The 15,254-nt window shown below is 39.9% G+C and overlaps 1 protein-coding gene across 4 annotated transcripts in view; it reads left to right on the plus strand.

Annotated features, from left to right (window-relative positions):
- Positions 1 to 15,254, plus strand: part of LOC137294012 (uncharacterized) — a 74,254-nt gene that overhangs the window by 37,801 nt on the left and 21,199 nt on the right. The window contains exon 1 of one of the 4 annotated variants that reach the window (XM_067824927.1): positions 10,713 to 11,124. The exons of the other annotated variants lie outside the window; for them this stretch is intronic. The gene's annotated coding sequence lies outside the window, so the exon portion shown is untranslated. Of the gene's footprint in view, positions 1 to 10,712; positions 11,125 to 15,254 lie in introns of those variants that run through there. 4 annotated transcript variants of the gene reach the window in all.

Here is a 15,254-nt window from a genome sequence, read left to right on the forward strand (position 1 = left end):
ATGTCATGTGTGTGCGTAAGCTGGTCATTACATAAATAAGTTCGAACACTAACATTATCATTGGGTGGGTGAATGAATAATGTTTTACGCCACTTTAGCAATGTTTCATCAGTATCACAGCAGGGGACACCTAAACTCGGCTTCACACATTGAAGCCATGTGGGGAATCGAACAGTAGACTACTTACTATCCACCCTCTCTTGTGGAATGAAAGACCAAAGTGACACTGGTCGAGGCAGTACACATATACAGCCATGGAAACCCTCATTAGCACCCAAACGAGACTGACAAAGCTGGGATCTAAATAAAGGCGAATGTTCTGTGCAATTGAGACTAATGACTATACGTGTTTTGCACAACTGTGAGAAAGTCTTCACCATTCACCACGTCGACGATGTCGTATCCAGACGCTAATTTCATTCCATGTTTATCACCATGTGCCCAACGCTTCAACATGACTCATTCCATTATAAAGAATAACTACTTCTTAATCTTTCTCATTCAAGAGTCCTCTGAGAATTTTACCATCCTCCGTGTATTACCTCTGTGTTTTATGGCTTTTTGTGGTAATAAGAATAATGATTTTCATGTTAATGCCCAATTTCTCCCATAACACTTCATATTTCACGAAAGGTATCATTTTCAAATTCACGATCCATTTTCGTATCTTTAGATTATTAACCGTTACATAATGAATAGCAGTAGAAAAAAAATTAAATGAATTTAATTTTAAAAAGTGTTGTTCAACTAACGGCTGGGAATATCACACTAAATTGTTGTCTACAGATCTGTTACTGTATTCGATTATAATTTCATGGATTTTGAAAATATAATTTTTAAATTACAAATGACATAACGGAGCGTCCATGATGAGTCAACCACCGCACGTGGCAAAGTCCCCGGATGTACAACGCTTTGTCTCTTTAACGGTTTTAACTGGGAATAATGAAGGCCAAATCAAATTAATCACTGATGCGACCGGTATGACATCAACAGTGTTGATCTCAACTGCCAACTCGTTGTTCGTTAAATTTGAGAGTGTTTTTTTTTTTCCTACCCAAAATCGCCAAGGTCTCCATTTTGGTGAAATACGGGGAAACAAGTGAATTGTTTTTCCACCTGATCCATAGGGTGCTAGAATGTTTACTCAATAATACTGAAACTGTCCGTACGATTAATTGTCATCAGCCGACCCAAATTTTAATCTCAATTTGCGACCTCGGAACAAAAATACCGAAACTTCTTTTAAATAAATCAGCAACGAAACAAAGAAAGCGTCAGTCTGAAGTATGCATATTTCTAGTAGGCTTTGATTTGTTAAATTTTAATCTGTGAAATGCCAATATTTCATAGCGTGCCGCAAACTCAACTTGACCTTTTCGGCCCACCAACCTAGCCGTGCAATGAACTCCCGCCATCAATCTCAACGTTAAGGAGGCCTAGAGAAAAATTCTGAATACTGAGTATTCAAGACGGTGGTGAACTACGAGATTTTGTACAGTGGAGCGCGTGTTCATTTTGTCAGCAGACACGCACTGATATATCTGAAACGCCGTTCAAAAGAACTCACTCACTGACACGAAACTTTATCTAACTGTTCAGCGGTGTAAGAGCGTGAGTATCATTTAGCAACATTCCAGCAATATCACGACGGAGGAGGTCCGATATACGCTTAAGTACGCATTGTACCCATGTTTGGAATGGAACTCGAGCCATCGACCTAACGAGGGAACGCTTTAACCACTGGGCTCCCCCGCCACCTCTTCAGCAACGTAAAGAAAATACATTTATGGGCCCCGTGGACTTGAGACTGAGATTGACATCCAGCGATCGAGAGAAAAACAAAGCTGCTCTGAGTAGGTGAGCTGGTTATCGGCGCTACACAAACGTTAGTATAATGATATCATGTCGATAACGGCCATCACCATTCTGTACCATTGATCTACATTATCGTCAACGTTGCTCCAACAACCCTCTTGATCTGTCACGGAGTAGCATGGTCGTTCATACAATGTTCGTGAAACACGGGGATGTTTATTTCACGTAACAGCTCTTCCCTTCCGAAAGGAATCGGTGTTTCCCCTTTAAGTAACTCAACGCCCGAGTCTATTGCTGTGATCGATTTCATTTGATTTGACTGGTCGAGTCGCAGGTCCATTAATCGCTGTATTAGGGTGACCGCTGACCAGCTCCATTGCTAGACAAATCAATTCCGTCTGTGATCAAAGCTGAACTCCCTCGTCCGTCTTCCGCGGTTTGACCATTGTGTCAACTGCGAGTTATTATTCTTCAGGTTTGTCAACTGCAATCCAGTCTGGTCTTCTGTGTTAAATATACGATATACTTTAGCTCATTCTGATACTGCAATCCTTAACTCTGAAGCGTTTTAACACAGCAATGAGTAATTCTGAAACCCTTTATCCATGTGTTATCTATTACACTAAATCTATATAAGGCCCCTCTCTTGTAATAGGCCATTTCAAACCGAAGTGCGATTTATTTAACTTACTGAAAACTAGGTGCACTTTTTATTTGTTTACCTTCATAGTGCTGCATTATTCGTTATTTCTCCGACTGTAAGGTAACTGTGACGCGATTTACTGAAGTTGGTTCTTTTCATTTCACTGATGAAAGAATATCTGGAAATTTAGGTAGTGAAATGATGTACCTTTTTGTACACGTTTGTTTTAACAAATGGTTTGCTTAAGCAATAAAAACGGACGGGTGGCTCTAAATTTACATTTACGTCCCATGGTTGTACAGGGATATGTTAATTCTTACAGATTATGGTGCTTGGTTTATTCACATCACACTCCTTCGTTGAACCTCCGTCATTTCGGCCTCCATTCAACATGAAGAAGGCTCCCCTTGATTGAAGTCATTATGAGTGAAGGAGTGAGTGAGTGTGGCGTAACGCCGCTTTTAGCAATATGCCAGCAAAATCACGGCGGAGGACACCAGAAATGGTACCCATGTGGGGCCTCGAACCCGGGTCTTCGGTTGACGAGCCAACGCTTTAACCACTAGGCTACCCCTCCGCCCCTAAGTAAAGCGAGATTAAACGAAATACCACAATCACTTTGCATGATGAAAAACTACGTAGAGAATATATGTATCTTTACAACGATTTGTTAGACACGGCACACGGTGCACCTGACGACTTGGATGTTAATGGTTGTGACTTTGGTGTATATATAATGAATCGTCGTCATTACATTCACCGTTGAGCGGGCGTTTGTCTCAGTGACGTGAACGATAGAAATCAAACTCCGATCATGCTTGTGTTCACGAAATGGAACATCGGTTTCCTTGCATTGTAAATGGGTGTTTCGCTTCTGTAAATCGTTACTGTTCTAACTGAACCCGATGCAGACAGTGACTTTTGTATGCACAGTGCATCTGCATAAATACATTAAAGATATTTCCCGACCAAACCTGAGCATGGGGCAGTCTTAATTGTCTTATGACAGAGTCAAATACATCAACACCGATTTCAGGTCAGAAATCCCATTGTTGCCATCAAACCATAGCCAATCTACCTGCAATCGACATTGTTTTGACATTTGTGTCTAAATGCCAGAGTTGAAATCGAAAACAGTAATGGTCGACACTGTTATGGCTAATACCAAAGTCTGTTATTGAGTTAATTAGGTCAATTTTGATTCAACCAAAAATCGGTTTGGTGATAATACGGGAACGACTCTTGTGACCTTTCGTCTATGTACATATACTTTAGTGAAATCGACAAGTGAAATAAGTGGCGAATAATAGAATATGGACTCTTGAAATGAACACTGGCTGCGGGCTCCACGTGAATTCCGCCTCGGGTTACATTTGATTTAATAACAGATGGCCCAGTAATTATTGATTAAGCGCACGCAATGTGTGGTGAAATACCTTATCAGGCCTGCAATCGATTTGATAATCGACTCCCTGCCTAATGTTAGAAGCATGTAAGATAAAATGCTGCAGGCAAACCCCCGTATTTTTTTTCTATTTGCAATCGGCATCCAGTTCGCCAAGATTCCTCGTTTTCGAGCGTGTGGGAAAGGCATACATCTTAGAGGACAGAACAAACATTTTTAGAAATATTATCCAGTCATTATGGAATTTATTGATGTTTGAGCGCAAACACACTCAATTCTGAGCAAACAGGACAATAAGAGACCTTCCATTGGCTTAGATGAGTCCAAGGCATTTCCTGCGCTGGATTGAAATTGTAAACATTCCTGTACAGGTTGTGCACAGTTTTCTCTTCAAATCTTCCATACAGGTGTGTGGTGTTGTCATATTCCTATCACTGACGTCTGTGTCTCTGTTCCGGCTGACGCGAGCTTTCATTCAATCCGCAGCCACCAGAACCTCGAGAGAAGCTTGTGTTCGAATCAATACGTGGCTTGAGCGTTATGCTGTCGACGCAATAAAGTCCTCCCAAATGTGCTAACGACGAACAAACTCGGAGCTCTAGATGAAGTTATCCTGGTAATTGCCAAGGTAAATATGACAAATCTGGACAATTGCCGTTCCGATACCCATAATGACCTACCCTACGCGACATACAGAGTGGAAACGACTGCTGGTGCCATTGTCCCTGTCTATGGCGTGACGGTGTAAACTTTCATAATAGGACTTTATTGCTCGCAAGAACGTGGTGAGTTTGCTTGATTCCCTCTCTGGGTTTTCTTATACGTTTTATTGCTTTCTTTTTGCTTGAGTTTCCTAGTGGGCTGCTTAAATCACAATGGTGACACACGTTTACGAGTAGGGGCCACTTGCTGGTTTTCGACAATGGAATTTCGATGGCCTACATTTTTAGAAGCATTTTCTTATTGGTATTGGTTAAAAGTTCTGTCTGATATTTTAGATATGTTTCAGTAAGGCCAATACCTACATATCTGTTCCCTGGACTCCGTTGCACAAAATTAGCATAGCGCTAAGATTATTATACCTCTTATATCTTAACATAGGGTCAGCGCTAAGATCGGTTTGAGAAGGGGCCCTATAATCTGCAATGCTGGGATGATAAACAGACCGCTTGATATAAAGTGTCCTTTATCATGCGTTGCTCTTATGAATGGATTTGGTTGACCTACTCATCATCGGTAGCATGTTTATCATTGTCATTGTTATTTTGATCATCATCATTATAATTATCATCACTGGAATGTTATTTCACCCGTCAACTACAGGATTCCCATAACAGCTATAAACGTTGCAATGACGATTATGACTACATTGTCGTAAAAGTGTTTTGGGTTGGATGCATGCTGGTCGAATGGTTAATCGGGTTTATAAACTATCGAAAAAATCAGTTTTAATCTTTCAAACGCACCAATCGCTTGACCTTTAGTCAGTCACTCTTTGCCACAAAAGAAGACATTCTCCAGATACGCATGTCCGTAATTGTGTGCCACTCAACCCCTCTGTAAGTCCCCGTCACTTGCACAGCGCTTCAGCCCTAACGTCCTTCCTTTAATCTCTAACACTCCGGTACGGCGACGTTAAAGATGGATTACAGTTTGTTTACCTTGTAGTAACGTGGTCAGTTGGCTATTCATCTTGTAGACAAACACAAGGCCCTTGTTAGACTTATCTAGACCCTTTGCTTTGACCGATGTTCGTTTGATGAAGCCGTGGTGTAAAATTCCTCTGTCAACTCTCATCACAAGTGGGGGTCTTCACACTTCTCCCTCCAAGATTGCCGGATATGAACAAGTCATGTATCACGCGGCTGTGTTTTACACAAGAAGCTGACAGAGAGCTTCTGAGCGTGCTAAAATATTAGTGCCTTAGTGTACCACGGCTGGGAGAGGAAAACTAATAAACAAACATGATTGCCCCATTACCTAGGACAAATATGGCTGTGCCCAAAGATTCTTGGCTGTGAGGTGCTTGTGTCCCAGTGAGGTACATGTTCTAAAAGTTTCACCTCAATGAGTGGTGAATACCCCCAGCACATAATGGGCTAATGTAACTCAACTCAAATCGGATGTAACGAGTGGCTGGTTGTTACGAATACTACTACACCTTGCGTGGAAGTAAATGCTACAAATATTACTAAGACCCATATTACTATATATTACTGTTATGACAGTTAATTATTTGTGCCCTCCATGACGGATTGGCCGGGACAGTAGGGTAGCCTGGTAATGAATGCATTCGCTCGTTACACTGAAGACCCGGGTTCGATTCCCCTAATGGGTACACTGTGTGAAGCATATTTCTGATGTAACTTGAATGTTGCTTGAAGTGGCGTGAAACCAAACTCACAGACTGCTATAGTAATAAGAAAGAATCAGGAATTTCTTTACCATTTTACCGCTTTTCTACAACAAATAACTGGTCTCCGAGGCCGTTTTAATTCACCAGGGGGAGACTTCATGTTTTATCTCGACGGCTTTTCAATTGTAGATGCTATATTCTTATGGCTTCGTACACATGCCTTTGTGTTTCAAGAACACTTATTTGGTCGATGTGTTTTATATTCTAACGAGTGTAAAGTAATTCGAAATCTATTTGAAACATTCTTTTTAGGGAACATGTACCGTCTAGTATAGGATTTGACGATATTGTCAGTTTAGTACGTCATTAATGCCACTTCTTTACTGTTGAACACAAAGAAGTGCATTCCCTCGCTGTTTCTGTCACGAAAACTAAATAAATCAACGCAATGTCTTGGACGATTAAGATAGGCTGTTCTTTTTACAGCCTTAAAGATAATATAGCGTTGTTTTAGTGTTCTTAGACACATGCATCCAAGAAGCTATCAGTGCGAATGTTGCTCTTAGACTGGACTCCTGTCTACAGATAACGTCGAGGAAAAAGCATGCTCGCGCGGCAAACAGTTCATTTCAGTGCTGGGTGCTTTTGTGGCTCTGTACAGATCCGCTCCTTATCGAAGTTCTGTTATACGCGTGCGTCTACTGCATCTAGACAACTTCGATTGACGTCGATATCATAGACTTTGGAGTTCTTGCTTGATAGAACAAATATCACAACTGGAGCAACGCACAAGCGACTTAAATATTATAGTCTTGTTGCCATAGAAACTATAGACGTGACATTAAGCTGACTCATTCAAGTTCTAAACTGCGAATGTGGTAGGGTAGTCCAGTGGGTGAAGCGTTCGTAAAACCAAACCGAAGGTTGGGTTCGACTTCCAAGTGACGAATTCGAATAATATGCGAAGTGTATTTCTAGTGTATATGCTGGGATTGCCTCGAATAATGCCGAAAGCGACGTAAAACCATGTTGAACGCAATTAATATTGTTGTTGTCGAACACCCGGCTTTACTCTGTGGCCATGACTCTTGTCTGCACTTGACAGTGTCAATGATCAGCATCTTTTCTAAACTTCTGATACTCTGTGATAGAGAAAGTAAATGCGGGAAGCCCGACTCACTAACCCTCTTGGTTTACAGCGAGGTGGGGTTGGCTAGCTGATTTTGGATAAAGCTTACGCCCGTCACGCCGAAGGCCCGGGTTCGATTCCCAACATGGGTACATTGTGTGAAGCCCATTTCTGGTGTGTTTTTGCTGGAACATTGCTAAAGCGGCATAAAACCATACCAACAGATTCTTATTTTACAGTTGATGCTTATGCTTAAACATATCAATGTTACATGTGTTTCTAATGCCAAGAAAATATCATGGAATTTTTTGCAATGTGAACTTTTCTCAATAATTAAAGACGTCGTCTGTTTTCTTATCTTCTGAACATAGAACTCTGGGACAGAAGGTGTTATGGCAATCTTAAACATTAACGAAAAAGCGAATAGAAATGAGGAAGGTTTGGGGGTGTTTTTTCCGAAGACGTTGCTTTCCTGGACCACTAGGTGACGCTGGAGAAATGATTCCTATTCTTCAACATGAGATCACGATGTTGTGCCGCGGTGTATTGAAGGGACGATCTGGTGGTTGATCGGATGATCAACATGAGCCGGTTCAGCGGTGTTATCAGTGACACAACGACCTTTCACAAACTTACGGCCCAACATTCAGTTAAGCGTCGAAAAACTTGACTTTGAGGTTTATTAAAATCTGAAATCTGGGACGTCATAAACGTTGCTTCTTGTAGGCACGTAATCTCCACTCCTGAAAAGACTCATTCCCTTTTATCGTCAAGGGACATTTGGGAATAAGAAGAAAAACGTCGTAAAATGTGTATAAATTGGTCGCTGAAATCAGTGATGACACCAGGTGTTCGAGCCATCCACGGCGTCTCTCAATCAATGGAGGCGGAAATTCTCAATAGATCGATGATTCAGTCACACTGAAAAAGCACAGCGTCTTTGACGTCTTAACTTCAATCGATATTATTTTATCGTTTTTGACCGCACGATGAGATTCAGAACAAAACCTAAATATATCCTTTGATTGGTTGAATGATATTCAAACAACACTGACGAGCAAAAATGGCTACTGGCATTTGTGTTTTCATCTTAAAGAAACATGTTTATCACGATCGCAAATTCATGTAGCTAAAGGTGTGGATCTGAAACCGGTTCAGCAATCCAGTTCGTTTGACGTGATGAGCAAGGTAGATACTGATCTTTTTAAACGTTCGTGAGGTCCTTTGCGTCATTTTTCCCAAACATCGTTTTCAATAACGTGTTACGACCAACAAGGGACGGATATATGAACGAAACAACACCGTCTCGATATGGTTAATTTCTTGTCGCTTTTGATACGGTGTGACGGAAATCCCGAAAACGGTGATAGTCGATATTTGTTCGTGACGGACCAGACCAAATACACCGACATGGCGATTTACACGAACCGACTGTCATGTTTCGTTGGAATATTATCCTGTATTTGGAAATTGACAAGGTCTCGCACTGAGTGACAGCTATTCACACAGTTGTAACAATGTCCATGGCATGTTGAATCGATGTGTCGACAGCGTACCTGATGATGGCGACTACCGTATTCAGTCGTATCCATGCGAGACGTTGAAATTGCTGTAATTTTCTAATGACAATGTCTGAGAACTGCAATAATGGGATAATAGGTGCTCGTAAGACACTTACCCCATAAATTAGTCAAATTACCCCTCCTGGCGGGGAGCACATTAACTTTTACAACGGTATGGCACTTTGGCTCATTTTCACCCGAATTTGCATTCTCATGTAAATAGCAACACCGCTTCCCCTTTCATGAAGATATTAAGTGCTAAACATAAATGTTTCTCAAATTCTCGTTTAAGTAATCTTCTTGGAAAGTCATATTCCGTTTAAAACATCTCTATTGGAACTGGTCTAATAGGCAGCGGGGAAACATATCCCGATGATGAATTTTGAGATGATTAAAAGTACTCAAGTGTTGATGAAAAATATGCACTTGTTTTCTCAAGGTAAATTATTCTGCGATTTTCCTTAGCGTATTCCATAGAGAAATATATATCCAGTCGATTTAACCAGAACATTTGTCGCGCTTAATTAAACACCGCTCGTTTAGTGTTTTCTGAACACCTGGTTCAGATCGTACTTAGAAAGCAATTGCTCGGGAAGTGTTAAGAGAGAATTTAATACTTCCGCATGTAATATTTATCAAACTACACCCATCTTTGTGCGTCAGACAATAGACCCTAGCGGCACGGAATAGACTATGGTAAATTACATCATTCAAAAACTAGACGGAAATCACGGGTTGTCATAGTAAAGCGACGTGCTTTTCAGCCAATGTCAAGATTGATGGTATATATTTCAGCCAAGAGGATATTGAGTCCAGCGTGTTTTAAAATTGTGTCGGAGCCATTGTACTCTCGCTGGCGTGATATCCGACCTTTCTTGGTTTGGAATTATTACAATACCATTGTGAGAAAATGCAATGTACAGAGGTTTAGAAAAAGGGCTTTTTAGCTGTCGGTGGTTTTGCTTCAGCTGCCAGCCACATTCATTTACAGCTTAATTCTTGATCTGTGTCTTGGCTAGTAAAGCTTATCAGGTTATGCTTCCCTTATCATGGAACAATTCTCTTATCATTTTAAAAATATCCTTATACCAGCTGTTTCATTTTTGATAGTGTTTCGTTGTCAGAATCTTATCTGAATTTTCATTAACATTTTGCATGAATCTTTTAAGGTATACTTGGTATCTGGGTTTGGTGTTGATGGCGGATAATACTTTCAAATTGATTTCATAAAAAATAAACTTTTACAAAATATTATTTGCTGAAGTTGCTTGTTATCAGTTTGTTAACTATGGTCGTTTGAATTTTGGCTGATCTGAATCATAACTAAAAATGTTTGCTGTTTTGTTAATCCTGCACTGAAGGCGAATATTAGACTGGCGCGCTTTGTCTCTGAATTAGCCGCCAGAATTAATGCCTATCTAGAAGTTGCGTGTCAGTTTTATCTAAAGTCTATACACACTCAATTACCTTATCAGACTTGAAGCAGTCATAAATTATTCAACAAAAGGTAGGCGAATGGTCACTCATTGCTTACGCAATGTCAATTGTCCTGACTTAATCCAGGACGATAAGGACGTTTCTTCGATTAGATCAACCCCGTCACGGTTATATAGTAACTGAGCAGACAGTTTTCCTGCAAAGCGGAGTCATCGGGTCTCTCAAGGATTATTTTAGGTTCATGAGTACTGTTTTCAAAGTTATCGTCAGAATCACACGATGAAAGGTAAGGGCGGAGCGTTTTAATAATTGATAACTCTAAACCGGTTGAGATAACTGAACGGACTTCGTTGGTACCTATCTCGTCTGCTCCCGTGAGCAGACGATAACGCAACGGTGCGCAATTCACCCTGGCAGATGACATCTGACGAGCATGATTGATTTATACTGTCTGCAAGGCTGGCTTAGTGACGTGTTCTTCGTGTAGCACATCGGGACAGACTTTACAGGACTTTCAGTCGTAGGTTAACAGGTGTACAGATAGGTGCGCTGATGGATGATTCGTGAGTTATGTGAATGTCATCGCGATGTCATAGCATTGCCTCGGCGTGCGTGAATCGGAATTAATCTGTGGGAGGCGTTGGTGTAATAGATGTGACTTGTCGTATATCTCGTCTCTTGGGATTCGCTCAGGTGTAGTAGATTCCAGCAAAAGGATGTGTTTTGTAACACACTACATCCACGAGGAATAGCTGTTCGCTTCAGAGAAACCAGGTAAGAACGTCTTTGTTGAATATTACGATCAATGTTTCTTTTAAAATTCACCTTTAAATTATTGAAAGAGTTTTCATATTTATTGTAAAACATCGTTCCATACACTTATAAAAAATCAGTGTATTTAGACGAATATTAGTAAGTCCTGCCTAAATACATATGATCGATAGGCACTATATTCTTTTTATTATTTACATTTGGAGACTTTTATTTAAACTACAAAGCCTGACAGAAGACAACTTTAAGATTTAAGTATAACTGCGCCAAAAAGGGATACACAACAGTTGCTTCCCCTTGAAGTAAATGATCCGGTTGTTTCTTCCGCGTCTTTTTTCGTGGCTCTTATCTCTGGAGCGAGATACTCTTCGGCTAATGTTTGTTCCATGTTTAGACATTAGTTAGTGTAAGTTTAGTACCATTTTAACGATTTTTCTTATCAGCTGAATCTTGTACCTCTAACCTTTCGATCGACGCGAGATCACTAAATTGACAACAACAACAAGAATAACGCTATTTACCACTACAACTACGGACGTCTATCAAACAAACAGGACAGTACATGTAATATGAAAGTGAAAGAGTGAAATTTCATTTATGAAAGTAGTATGTTTATTGATTATAAGTAGCAAAGTCTCGAAATGAATATTGCACTTATTGTTTCTTTTGAATGTTAATATATCCCATGATATCTATTATTATAAATGTGATTGAGAAGGGGCGTAATTGCTAATTTAATAATCAAGTGTCAATATGTTTTCATAGATCACATATTGGTTTCCATAAATCCCCCAGCTACGCACGAGAGAAGAAGAAATATTTGCACTACCCAAACCCGATTAATGCTAATATTATTAAAGTGTTTTATATGCCAAATGAACAATAGCTTTGTTTAATTATAAGCAATAAATGAGGTTGACTTTATTGCTACCCTGGGCCTTTACGAGTAACAGGCAACATATTGCGTTTTATCCTTAAGATCTGAAAGCTGGTATTAATATTTGATCGTAAGGACTCGTTTGAATCGGCTGTGCGTAGCGTGTTCGTTTGAAGTTGAGTGGGTACTACGTATCTCGTGACCTCAGTCAGACTTAGGAATCAATAAGGTCACAAAATGCAAACATAGCTAGTTACACGTAAGTGTAAACTAGGCGTGAATAATTTATACTAGTGTAATTAAGTCCCGTGTCACCGAGGAGAGATATGGATAGTTGTAATTGGGGCGGGACGACGTTTTCCCACATGGATAACCTGTCTTTGTTTGGTACGGGTTGCATTAGCGGTCTATGTTGCTAGCACTTCGCTGTGACAAACACGTTTACGTACAACAACAGTTAAGAAAAAAAGTGAGTACCCTACAATAATTGTTTCTATTGTCGGGTTGTTAGCGCGTAATTTCGCCGTTTACATGATATATAGGTAAGACAAACATCAATTTTCGGCTTACAATGGCAAGCTTAGTAACCAAATCTGATATTTACATAGACTCAGTACACTGCATGTTTTAAACATGTAGCCACGCTCGGCTGCATATATCGACAAAGCTGTAGGAATGTATGCACGTTGGATGAAGATAATCGGAAACTATCACACGAAAACGTCAATCGGGTAAATGTTATTTCATTAAAACGGTTTTTAAGGCAAATGCTTAAAGACTCAAATAGTAATACAAACAAATTTAGTAATTTCTTTCTATTTAAAGTTATGAAAATTTGGTATTACCATTTGTCCTTCAGACTAACTGTCACTTATACAGACCCGCACGTGACTGCTTTCACTGTATTGCGAGTTTGTGAAACTGAATGTTGACAAGTGTTAATTACCTGCTAGGTACACACTTGTTTTATATTGCTATATTACTGTACCGGACACACTAGACTGAAAGTGTTTTTGAGTGCATTGTTCCGTTTTAATGACATGTTTTCAACCCAAATCTGTGTTTGTTTTTTGTTTTGGGGTTTTCCTTAGAATCCAACGTTTCCTAAGGTGACGTTAAAATACAATTCTATAATTCTGCGCATGTAGTGTTTGGCGGGATGATTAGATCGACCGTTTTGTATTTTTAGATGGCGCCTTGGGTCTGATAACATGCTTGAAAAGTATAATTTTCCTTCATTTTTGGATGAAAAATGTTCTGCTGTTATGGTCGTTGAATAAAATAATTCAGAATCCCAGCAGCATGTCCCTAAATCGGGAACGTGAATTAATGCCATTTTTTTATGTCGTGAGTAGGACGTGTTTCTTTAATGTCATTAATCCCGATAACGTACATGTCAACAGCGAGGATGTACATAACACTTGGCCTGGTATTAAACGTTTATGTAAACGATTAGGAATGAGCGTAAAGAGTCCACCAACTCGCAGAATAGTCTATTAGCTGTCCATACTTGAACAACCCACGACGTGGTTAGCTAGATGAATGATGTCCCCTATGATATCTCTACACCAATATTTGTCATAAGATTTGCGTCAGTACAACAATAACATGGAGAGGACCATTTCCCGTAAATAGCTCCCAAGCTGTCTTGTTGCCCGGTCGTGGCCAGGAGGTTTGCAATGCCCACAACAAGGTAATGTATAACAAATCCGACTTGAAGAGTTCGCTGAACAAATACATGTCTGTGTCGTTTGATTGACAGTCGAAGCTGGAATGATAGATGTGAACGCTACAAGTATTTGCACTGTAACAGTACCGCGATCACGCACTAAGTGGAGCATATAGGCTGGGTAATTGAGGGTATTTGCTATCAACGAGCTGGAATGTGATGTAAAGTATTGCATGTTACTCAACTGTCCGGAAAGACTGTGTTATGCGCCAGGGAAGGGCAGTTAGTGATTAGATGATTTTGACTCATAGCGCTGTGACTTCCTACTTGCCCATTATTCCAACTATTACTTGAGACTGGGTACGAGATCCTGCAAAAGTAACAATAATGTTTTTAGCTGAGGTTTTCATGAACGTGAAAGGTTTTGTCGCGTCTATTGTATTGTTTTAAAATTATTTGCTTGGAAGACAATGTACATAGATGTTAATAAGGGTAGATTTTTAATATAAGTGTCCAAGTTCGTTTGCAACACGTTACCGTCTGCAGTGAAGTCACTTGTCACTCTGCTTTATCAAAGTGACACCATGGATTCAACACAGGTGTGTAAACATATTACGATTGGTTATCGTACAGATTTTTGTTTTGGCTGCACTTTTACAGAACCGTATATAACGAAAATAGGTTTTCAAAATGTCTCCACGTTAAAGATGGATAAAGTTTCACGCTAATTTAAGTACATGTCGATTGCCATGGTAGTGTGTTTGCAGTGGGACAGGTATGATGGTTCATGGATGACAACGCCCTTGTTACTTTATGATGCGACGTTGCCAGCGGCATAGGAGTCTATGCCGAAATGGCGCATCGTTATATGATATTGAGGTTGTCGTACAAAAAGCACCTTACCCTACCATATAAAGTCCTAAATATCTTCCGACGAGATAATATTCTTTTATTTTCAAATGCGTATTGAGAATTCTTTGTTGTAGAGCCAAGTCTTTGTCATGACATATTGTGCCCAAACATTCAATTTTTCAATGAGATGACGATTAATAAACTTTCCCATTTTCTGTCGACATATTACGTTAAATAAATGGTGTTTTACTGAAAGAAACTGATCCAAATCCTCCTCGCTGATTACACACAACCATTATAGATTTTCTTTCTCATAAACAACCCTATTGATCAAACGGAGAGATTTCGCTCATTAAAATCTGAAGTAAGCCTTCATTAGCCACCGCCCATTGGGCTCTATTTGATCAAAAGAATATGAATTTATATGTACACGAGATTTTCCAGAAACGAAATAGAGCACCGTAGCTTCGGCTGCTTAGTAATTATCGGACGGAGTAAGACTGAAGCCCACGACAAAGCGCATGTAACGTTAAACCATTATGAGTCGTTTACATGCTTTTTTCCATTCGTTTCGAGTGATTAATTGGACTTGTGCTTTTTTCTGTTGGCAAATGGGATGTCTCCTAGCGGTGTTTCATCAAACGGAGACACCAAGCAGAGAGGTTTCTTATTCCTAGACATATTTTGTCAACCTATTAACATGGTCTGGTATACATTGTCTGGCTATAATGATGA

This window comes from Haliotis asinina, chromosome 8, assembly GCF_037392515.1.
Source record: "Haliotis asinina isolate JCU_RB_2024 chromosome 8, JCU_Hal_asi_v2, whole genome shotgun sequence".
NCBI lineage: Eukaryota > Metazoa > Mollusca > Gastropoda > Lepetellida > Haliotidae > Haliotis > Haliotis asinina.